This window comes from Sparus aurata, chromosome 24 (assembly GCF_900880675.1).
Source record: "Sparus aurata chromosome 24, fSpaAur1.1, whole genome shotgun sequence".
NCBI lineage: Eukaryota > Metazoa > Chordata > Actinopteri > Spariformes > Sparidae > Sparus > Sparus aurata.
The window spans coordinates 18,601,227-18,612,513 of record NC_044210.1 but is presented as its reverse complement, the minus strand read 5'-3'; the positions used below and the strand labels follow the sequence as shown (position 1 = coordinate 18,612,513).

Below are 11,287 nucleotides of genomic sequence, written 5' to 3'. Positions count from 1 at the left end.
GGTCCACTGTTTCCACCCTTTCTGCATTCTCCAGGTCAGCAGTTGCGATGCCACGATCCTCCAGATAAAATTTGAACTCCTTAAATTCTTCGGTTTTTAATTTTTTCAGAATTTTCAAAAGGTCCACTTTCTTCAGTGTGGCTCCCTGCTAATAAAAGGCAGAATTATCAACCTGACAGAAAACTGTGTCAGGAGCATATCAGAGCATCAACAGGAGCTCTGATTGGCCGACACAGCAGTAGAGTCTGGCCAGTTAGAGCTCCTGCTGCTGCTGTGTGGGCCGGACTGAAAGTAACTGAAGTGATGCTCTGCTTACACGTCCTTCTGTCTCCAGATGTGAACAGCTGACAGTCTGTTCCATTTTCCATCAGCTTCTGTTCCACCAGCTGTTACTTCTTGAAATGAAGCTGTCGTCTCAGGACACCAAACAACACTGAACAAGAAAGATGAAAACATGAAACCACAACTTTAACATCAACACAAGTAAAAGTGAACAAAACTAAAGTTCTTAGATGTTAACCAATAAAGTGTCCAATGTTCCAAGGAGGAGGACACGAGTCAGTTCTGTGCTGAAACATTTTGGACGCTGCATTCTGACTATTCAAGTTGTGTTGGGCCCAGAAATGATACAACACATCTTCCCCTCGTGTGAATGCAGGTGTGACTGTTTCAAACTCTGATGGAGGTTTTACTTCGTCCTCTGATCTCATCAGGACCATCTGGTCACCAGAAGAGGAAGAAGCACCATGACAGTGAGCAGTAAACATTAGTTCATGTTCCAGCCTGCAGCTTCTCTCTCGTCAGTCTATCCTGCTGAGCCGGACACTGCAGCTCCTGATCCGTCTGTCCTGCACTGCAACTTTATTCTTCCACATTCTGGAGGCAAATATTCTACTTTTTACTCAACTACATCTGTTTGATAACTTTAGTTACATTACAGATTACATGCTGCATCAGAGTAGAGACTGAAATCTGGTTTTCCTGCGTTTCACAACTGAAGACAAGTTAACAGACCTTCATGTGAACAAACAGGTCGTGTTGGTTTGTTGGCACAAGTTCAGTTTTAACTTTGGTTGTTTTCACGGTGACGGTCGACTCAAAACACACGAGGAAAAACTGATTCAATCACAGTAAACATGAAGAGACTCAGTCTGACAGAAAAGTCACAGATCATAGAAGAGTTAGTGAATGAACTCATGAACATACAGATGTACAAACAGGAAGTAACAGTGTGGAAAGAATCACTGCTGTCATCGAGTATAAAATGGAGCTCCATGACAGCAGAGTTTCTTCATCAAAGGTGTGTCCTGTTACCTGTCAGGGTTCTGACCCGTTACAGTCCAGATGAGCTCAAACAGGATGTGTCTCTTCTTCTGCAGACACCGACAGACGCTGCTGGTGTCTGTTGATCCCACTGACAGTCGTCACATCCTCAGAACTTTAGGTCCAAATGGAGACGGGTCAGAACCAGGTGACAGCAGACAGGCAGAGTGAGCTGGAGTCTAACTGGACAAACAGATGTGCATCAATCCTGCTCTGGTTCAATGATTGTGTCAGTGCAGTGATCATCTCTGATCTATTCACAGTGTTGTGTTACTGTAACAACATGACAACAGTCTTTATACTGTACGTACCATCACAGTTAAACCTATTCAGAGACACAACAAACCTACAGTGACTGTGACAATAAAACAGCAGCTCAGGTTTTATACAGGTGAATATGTGACATGATGACCTCATGAAGACACAAGTATTTTGATGTTGCTGTTTAAATCCATCACACCAGAGTCTAAATGATGCTGTCACATATTTATATGACAGCTGTGTGGAAAGTTTGATGTTCAAACAAAATGGCGACCTGTTCTCAGTTTGTGTTTGAGTGACAGTTTCAGGAAGTGTTTAAACAAAAGAGAGAGGCTGGAATAGTTTCATGTTCTCTGCCCTCCACATGACAAGACAACAAACAGGTCGATTGATATCAATGAAATCTGAAAACTTGTGTGTTTAATGAGAGTGTGAAGGTCAAATACATGTTCAGTTGTTGTTACTTTGGTTCAACAAAGCAGCTTTAGTGACTTTTAAAGAGCAACATCACTTTAACTGACTGTTAGTTTCTATGAGATCACTACACAACAACTCACACACAACTCACAAGTTGTCATGAAGAAACATTCAGGTAACAACTTGTGTTATAAAATCCTTCAGCTGTGCTGCAGATACTTTGTGAGTTTTTAACTAGAACCTCGTCAAACACACAGTAAAGTTACATGTTAGTGTTTGTGACTGTGATTCAGTTCAGGTCCAGTTTGAATGAAGTGAGTTTGACGACTAGTTAACGAGCAGATTAAACTGATCTCAGTTCAGTCAGAGACACAAACTTGAGTTCAGACGGTTGGATTTTTCTGTTTAGAATGAAAATAAGAGTCAAAATAAAGTTAAAATAAATCTGATAAATCTGATGAATGTTAAAGAAACTCAGAAATATTGATGAGAATTGTTGCAGGATCCCTGCAGTCAGACACAGACTGAATCTGACAGGAAGCTTCAGTTTCTTTAATATTCAGTCAGTTCAACAAGTTTCAGTTCTGTTCTGAATGATCCTCCAAATCAACTCGTTCATCAGAGATGCAACAGTTAAATTAATCTCTGTGTCATAAAGACAATAAAGCTGAACGTTGAGTCTTGATAAGAAGCTAAATGCAGCGCGGCTGTTAAACTTTAACTTGAGACAAACTGACGAGGCAGCAACATGTTGAGAACGTCTCCTCTCTGTCTGTGATACGACTGTACGACTGATCTGGAGTCAGCGCAGGAAAAGTACAACAGAGCAGAAACACTTCAACTACAGTACTGGAGTAAATGTACTTAGTTACTTTCAAAATAAAAGTGTGTCCCTTGATGTAAAACAGAGTAAATGTGTTTGATCTGTTTATTGATCACATTTCAGTGGACAGAGACAGAAAGAGGCGACACTTCCTGTTGGAGGAGTGTTCACAGCTCTGACAGCTCATTTAGTGACACACTTACATTTTGATTCTTTCATTACAAAATAAAAGCTTTCATCTGCTCACCGTCCTCTGAATGCTGCACATCAACTACTGACGACCAACTAACTCCACCTCTGCTCTTCCTCCACCGTTCTCCTCTCAACATGGAGGATGATGTTTGTTAACGAGTCAGACATTTTAAATGTGTTACATTACCTTCAGCTGGAGGTTCACATGGACACGACTGTCTGCACCACAACCATCACAGTGAATGAGACTTTGGACCGGCACCACCTGAAGAGGCTGTTAGAGTTACACATTAATTACATCGTATGAATCATATCAGTGAAATCTGATGACTTGTGTGTGTAAAGGTCAAATACATGTTCAGTTGTTGTTACTTTGGTTCAACAAAGCAGCTTTAGTGATTTTTTTTTTTGAAGCGTCGCTCCAGCTGGTCGGCGATGTGGTGACGCGCAGTGATCTCCTCCTGGGAGTCAGCGGGCTGGGTCAACAACTAGACGGACATCAATGTGTGAGGATCAGTACAGAAGACAATCAATTGAAGTGAATGAATGAGTGGACAGATGTTACCTTGCACTGGATGAAGGGTCTCAGCAGGACAAAGATAGTGATTCGGGTTCGCACAATGAAGTCGATGAAGTCCCAGAAGGCCAAGCTGCCCACCTTCCTCAGAGCCATCTCCTTCACCTGCAGGCTGAGCCGGTACCACTGGTTCCCCAACGAGCGCTCAAAGCAAACCAGCACCACCTTCAGAGCAGCGAGAGAGAAGAGGATGCGATGCAGGAGGAAGAAGAGAGGCTACAAAATAGATCATCTTGTCATTTGTACCCAGACATCAACGGGAGATGTTAAAGTTCTGTGATCTCAGTCACATTCACAGTAAGGGTTAGTTCCCTGAAGCAGAGGCCTCGAAGATTGTACCTTTGCCTCCAGAGCCGACGGTCAGCACAAAGGGAACGAGCAGATTGAGCAGCATCCCCTCTCACCTCTCCTGATTGGTGAAAGGTGAGATCACATGGCTGAGAGGAAAGTCCTCCTTCGAGTCCTGGGATCAAGAAAAGGATGCAGGAAATTAAAACTGTGCATGATTGAGGAGATGAGGTGAGACGAGACCCGAACCGGATCTGTAGAGCGACGAGTCGGACCACCGCTGTGCTGAAGGCCAGCGAAGGAGACAGGTAGAGGCTGAGGTGGAGAAGAGTCTGTCCTCCACGCTGGAGGGACCGACCACACCCATCAGCTGACAACACACACACACTCAGAGAACTGTATCTACATGGAGGGATCTTCACCGTCTTGTATGTGAGTCCGTACCACGTTGACGCAGACGATCAGCAGCGAAGGTGCAGCAGGAAGGAGATGATTGGCTGTCGCTGCAGGGTCAGGCAGATCCCCTCCATCAGGCTGCTGGCCGCCTCCCACTCCACCTGCTTCCTGGAGAACACACACCCACAACAGCACCAACCAGACACCAAAATAAAAGCACAGAGTCATGAATTTAACAAAGACTGGAACACAGATGCCTCATTCAGAAACTCTCATTTCTGTCTTGTCGGCTTCTTTTCAAATGACTCGAATGCAGCATGAGATCAATACTGAATGTTTAAAATCTCTCATCTTCTCCCCACCTTGTATGCACCACCTTTCTGAGGGTAATAAAGTCCAACTGACAGCGAGTACAGTTTACAGCTCACAGACAGCCAGCTAAACACTGCAGCAACACATCCTGGTGTCAAACACACACCTGAGACCAGAGTTCACTCTGAGCCAGGCAGCAGTCTCATGTCTGATGTGTTCATCTGCCACATCATTCCCCACTCTTCCCATTCTCCCAGCACTCCTGCACAACTTGTTTTGTGGGGTGAGAATCACTGTGTCCCTACAAATGTGGCCAGTAATTCCCCATCAGCTGCTTCCTCCACAGCCCCAGTGGCATCTCTCCATCTCTACCTGCAGCAGGTACTGGAGGTGTTTTAAAGCCCCACTGCAAACTCTCAGTGCCTGAATCACATCCAGCTTCTTCACATGAGACCTGGCAGCTGATCCAGAGGCAATACTGCCATAATCACACACACATCTAATCACAGCCACAGAGATTCTTCTCAGTGCCGAGCAACCTGTCAGACATCTCAACACCTTGATGATTTTTTTCTTTCATTCTGCCAATATGAGCTGCCCGTGTTAGCCGTGAATCAAACACTGCTCCCAAACTCTTTCTGAGTGGTTCCCACACATCCTTAGTTTCATTCCTTCCTCTCTTCTTTTCCTGCTGAAATAAAGTGTCTGGGTTTTCTCCTCAGAGAAGTGGCAGCCCGATCACAACCCCACTCCACCAGCTCATCAACAGCTCCTGGCACTTTGACAATGACATGCGCCACATTCCTTCCTCTTTTCCACGAGGCCCCATCATCATCCACAGAGAGTGAGCTGCCTGTATTTGCTGCTACTTTAGAGAACACGGATGATCATGGATCATCATAGTGAAGAGTAACGGACTGATCACACCACCTCCAGGAGTCTCATTCTCAGCTGCACACTGATCTGATCAATCTGATCCAACTCGTACCTGTATTTTCCTTCCACACAGAAAATCCTTTATCCAATGAAAAGCCCTCCCTCTCACAGCCATGCTGCACAGCTTTATTAACAATCCTTCCTTCCACATCATGTCAAAGGCTTGTTCAGCATCAACAAACACTCAACTACTGGCTCTTTATTTGCCTTCTTCTCTCAGTTTGCAGCCTCATCACTGCATCCATTGTGTTTCTTCCTTTTCTAAAAGCACTTTGATAATCAGTGCCAGCAGCATTTCTCTCTTCTCAGGATCATATGATAACCTCTGTGTTATCATCCTTTACATGATTCCTCACACATGTGATGTTAGTGCTGTTGGTGTGTAGCTGGTGAAGGGCTGTGAAGGATCCTCTCCAGGTTTTCTTCCAGGAATCACTGCTGCCTCTTTCCATGCACTTGCTAATCTTCCCTCTTTCCATATGTTGGTATAAAGTTGCAGTAGCTTTGATAACGCTCCTTCCTCCAGGTGTTTTAGCCTCACATAGCAAATCCTATCTATCCCAGGAGAGGTTGGTTCTGATGTATTGATGGCCCTCGTCATGTCTGCCAATGTAAAGGCTTCATCACTTGCTTCACCTGTTTCTTCCCTCCTGTCTAACACACCTGGACACTGACTCATTGTGCTTCCTCTCTTTCTAGAGTCATGTCTAATGCTGACTCAGCACCTGCAGTAATGTTCACCCTGGTTCCTCTCCCATCATTCAAACCGACAAATTCATTTCATCCATCAATTCTCCAACTGTTTCCCATCAGTGTGTGTGTGTGTGTGTGTGTGAGCCCCCACACTGAACTGTGAGCATTAAAAGCTGCACACCTACTATCTCCTGTCTGTCTTGTCCTGGTATCAGCAGTCCATCCAGCTCCAACCTTCTGCATGTGTTCTGATAGTTCATTCTAACCACCTTCTCCCCGCTCTCCCACACTTCCACCACTCTGTATTCCTGATCATCCCCCTTTTCCAGCAGCTATATGGAATATCTAGCTTGATGAATGTAGCACACCCTCCTCCTCCCCCATGACTTCTGTCTCTCCTTATCACTGTATACCATGTACACAAAGTCTACAGCTGCTTTTAAGCAGGTGTGTTGAACACACACTATATCCGCTCTTGCAGCCATTTCCTTGATGACTTGGTTGAATTCCTGGTAAAAGAATTGCCATCAGTGATATCAACCCTCCCATGATGCTTCCTGGCTGACTGATTTGGAAGCTTCTCCCTCACTTCTTCCCACGTCAGTCCAACTGATCCTGAGTGACTCCCTGCTGCTTTGACACTGAGCTGAACTTGAACATGTTCTGATTGGACCTGTGCTGTACTATTGAGCTCTCCTGCATGAATGTCACTGAGTCCCTTTTGTCCACATGCATCCTGTCAGTGGTCCTTTGTTGTGACTCTTGAACAGCTTCCACAGCTGCTGGCTGCTTTCTATCTCTGTTCTGTGCTCTGGACACACTCACAGCTTCTGCAGACTGCAGTCATTCTTCTTTCCACTCTGACTCTTTGAATCTTGGTTTCCCTTCTCATGAGCTCACAGCCACCATGTGCCACACTATGGGCTCCTCCTCCACAGCTACAGCACACTTCCCATCCTCATGGTCACCCCCACATCCTGCACACCTCCTCTTCTCTTTACACTTCATGGCTGTGTGTGTGTCCAAACCTTTGACACTTCAAACACCTTCATGGTTTTGGCACAAACACTCTCAGTGGGAAACTCACAAACCCCAGCAGCTCTCTGTTGGACACATTCTCTCCAAAGACTCATCATCACTGTGTCACTTCCTGTTTTCACTCCCTCTTTAACTGTTTTCAGCCTTTGTGCTTCCTTTACCTCTCCACCTTTCCTCCTCTTCTTCAGCTCCTCCATCCCCACACTCATAGGCCCCCGTCATCACTCCTTTACATCCTCCACCATGTTGTGCTCCACCCTCCTGCTGCTGCTGCTGCTGACCACCTTGTTTCTCTTTTAGTTTGAATGCTTTATCACTTTGTTCTTCACTGTTACACCTCACCAATAGATTCCCATCATTTAGCACCTTTGCATATTGGATTTCCTCCATCTTAGCAGCCAGAGCTGTTGGTAACAACAATGGATTTACTGTCTTCATGTTTTCTCCTCCCTTTTCATTAAACCTTATTATAGCAGTAAACTTCTCCTGTCTCACACTTTGCACTTGTTCTCTTCCTCCCTCTCATCGCTCTCATCATCATCCCTTCTTCATCTCTTCTTCCTTTTTGCTAGGCTGCCTGGATTTATCTCCTTGTCTCCTCTCCTCTCCCCCTCATTGTCTTCCTCTCTCCCTTCATCAGAATCCATTCCTCCCCAGCTGCCAATCTCTGATCCATTCACAGAGCAGTCATGCTCGACCGCCTCACAGAAATCATCTGTTCCATTTGAGTTTGGCGCATGTTCTCGATGGTTTCCTGGTTGGCTGCCAGCTGACGTCTCCACCATCCTCTCCATCCTCTCCCTCTCTAACAGCTCAGGCTCTCTGAACCAAACACTGTCTGTGTGGCAGCAGCTCAGCTTTATAGGCTACAGGTGGCTGATCAGGTGCACTGCAGTGGCCCCGCCCCCGGAATGTACCATTTCTGTGGGGGAGTCTGATTCTCTCTGAACAGATCTAGTTCCCATGCCTCAATTCAGTGATTCAAGAATTGATTCATGAATTTCAGGCCTTTATTTCAAGTTACAGAAAACACAAGGCTCAGTATAAAATCAATAAAAAGTGCAAACAGCTCCCAATAACCTTTTTTTACGCTTCAGTTAAAGAAGTTCCAGCCTGAAGAAGTTCAGGATGACATTTCAAGTGAAAACACATCAACATATTCAGAAAACAGTCAATAAAAAGTGCAAACAGCCTTTTCTCTTTGAATATCTGCTTCTTGTCTTTGACTTGTCTTCCTGAGAGGAATGGGCATGTGATGGTCCTGCCACTGATTTCAATCTTGGCTGAATGGAGTCGCTGCCGTTCTCATGCAGATCTGTAGGTGTTCACCTGTGAGCCTGGAACCAGACTTGTTCTTCATATTGTTAACGGTGGAAAAAGCCGACTCACAGCCGTCAGTGGGTCCAAACGTGGTCCAGGTGTGCAGTGCTGCTTTGGTTAGAGCATGAAAACAGTGTGCAGCAGCCAGAAAGCAGCAGGTCAGTGGCCTCTAAATGCTCTTCATGCATCACTTCCTCACAGATCAATGAGCTCCAGCTGCAGAGATCCCACATGAGCCCACCTCAACGTCTGTGTCACCTCCTTTGAAAAGTTCTGTCATCCAATGAACCGCTGAATGTTTCCGGCCCTGCAGCTTTAACTGGAGCTCATGAAGGTGTGATGTGATGTCAGCCAACACAGCAACCGTCTCCATGTTGTGAATGAAAGAGGTGAAACCTGCTCACCTGCTTCTAAAAGGTTTCACCTCTTTCATTCTTCTATTCTGAGTATTTTCACAGTAAAAGTCATCAAACTGGTTTAACGTGTCACATCTGTTGTCAGAACGGTAGAAACACTGAAAACAACAAATAACATGAAGTTAACAGCAGAAAAACACCACGTCAGCACAATGAGACACTTTAATGAATATATACATCATAATACAGACTTGTTTGTTTAGTATTCTAATCAGCTGTTAATATTCTGTTTCTGTAATAAAACATCCTGATAAACAACCTGTTTTTACATCCATCTGTTTATTATGTCATCATGGAAACCATCAGATGAGTTTATGAACACGATCACAGGTTTTTTTTTCTTCTCATCATTATAAAAACACATAAAACAAGCAGAAACATCAACATGTGAGTGACACACATCTTGTTAAATAAAGCTTCAGAGAAGTTTGATTTTACGTCCTGAATGTTTTTCAGCTGAAAGTGTTGAAATATAAAAACTGAAGTGGTATGGAAAGTATGACACGTGTGTTATTTTCAGAACATCAGTAAAGGACAGAGTAAAATAAGATATTTAGATGTTCTGTAGATACGGGTCGCTCCACACCGACTGACCCAGGACCTGCCAGCTCATGTCACACATTCTTTTTAAAGACATTTGTGTTGAAACTGCTTCAATTCATGACAACTTGTAACATCCAAATAGTTGTTTTGTCCTGAAATTGAGTTCAAAGAGTCAAAGTTGAAAAATCCACAAGTTAAAAAGTATTTGGAGTTCAGCTGCACGATCACATTCAGTTCATTGAAGTTTCTACATGAAGTGTTCTGGAGAAGCGGGAAAAGTTCTGGATTGTGGGTGAGTTGGCTGGTTGGAACGACCCATAATCACTACATGACTTATTGATTCACACACATATTGAAGCATTGAACAGATTTGGTGAGAACTTAAAGCATTTAACAAAAGAAATGAAGAGAAAATGAAAGATTGAATGTGAGTGTTAAACAAATGAGTCACATACAGATTGATGAGAGTCGTCAGGACAGAAGATCTCTGAGTCCCACTGATTCTGTGCTGCCACCTGCTTTCATTTCACCATCAATTCATGTCTCATCAAACTTTTACACTCATTCTGTTTTGCTTTTATTTTTTATTTGTTCCTTCTCTGAAAGAAAACATGTTTAAGATTTAAGAATATTAAAAATCAGTTTTAAAAAACATCTTTTATCCTGAAACAAGTCAGAATAATAAAATAAAAACAGGAGTTTAAGTTGTGCTCGCTGTGCTGCAATCACACAGAATAATACTTGTTTCAGATATTTTCTAAAATCAAGTCAAAGTTTTTGTTCTTCACTGGATTTCTGCTGAGAAAAGAAAGTTTAAAGGAGCAGTCTGGAGTTTAGTGGAAGAAACAACAACGAGCAGACAAAGATCTTCATCAGCTGATCAACAAACTAAATAAACAAACTTTATACTGTTTCACTGTGTTTATATGTGGCGGACCCTGCCACCTCTCTGGCTTCAAACAGTGTTCTGTTGGAACAAAATTGTCTTATTACCTCATTAATATTGTAAATATTTGATGTTGTTACATTGAGCTACTTTAGCAGAGGAGAAACATTTCAGTGATGCTGTGCGACATCTTTCAGTCTGATTATAAACTCGTCAGCTGATCGTTTCACAAACAAAGTCAGATTGAAACAAAAAGGAACAATTTGTACAAGTTTTGGACTCTTTGCTCTGAACATCAATGTTCAGAAGCATCAAACATGAGCTCAAATCTCTTCAGCACTTGTTTAAAAACTTCATGAGGACAGTTTAGTTTGTGATCTCTGAAAGTGTTTCAGTATTTCATCCGGCTCTCAGACTTCCAAACATCTTCAGCCAACCGGCTCAGACAGAGAAAGACTTTTCTCACAGCTGTTTAGTTTGACGGACCAGATTCAAATCCAACAAACGTCCTGAAAATACAGCCGGACTTCAACAGCCAAAAAACACTGAGAAAAACACAATGATTGTCATTCAAATGTGTTTTCTTCTCATAGAATAATCAGACAGAAATGAAGAGATGTTGTGCAGTTTCTGACTCTGTCACTACGGACATAATAACATGTGTTAACCAACACCATCAAACTTTTAGTTTCATCATTAGAAACACATGAAACAAGTCAGAGTGTTTCAGGTGGAGTGTCGAGTACATTTGATCAGATTTTAATGTCCATTTACAACTTTGTTCACAATGATTCTTTACAATTAAAGCTGCAGACGAGTCAAGGTTTTCTGTTTCTTACATTTCACTAATAGTTGTGGATTTTATT

General features: G+C 43.3%; 1 long non-coding RNA gene across 3 annotated transcripts; it reads right to left on the bottom strand.

Moving 5' to 3' along the window:
- Window positions 1-12: 12 nt before the first annotated feature.
- On the bottom strand, window positions 13-3,250 carry LOC115577061 (uncharacterized). 3 transcript variants are annotated; one of them, XR_003983006.1, is made up of 4 exons: window positions 3,204-3,250; window positions 1,315-1,502; window positions 317-433; window positions 13-148 (listed from the first exon to the last, which is right to left on the bottom strand). It is a non-coding gene; the product is annotated as an uncharacterized LOC115577061 (long non-coding RNA). The 3 variants fall into 3 exon arrangements; XR_003983005.1 differs by lacking the exon at window positions 3,204-3,250 and having other exon boundaries at window positions 1,315-1,605; XR_003983007.1 differs by lacking the exon at window positions 3,204-3,250 and having other exon boundaries at window positions 23-145; window positions 1,315-1,605.
- Window positions 3,251-11,287: the final 8,037 nt, after the last annotated feature.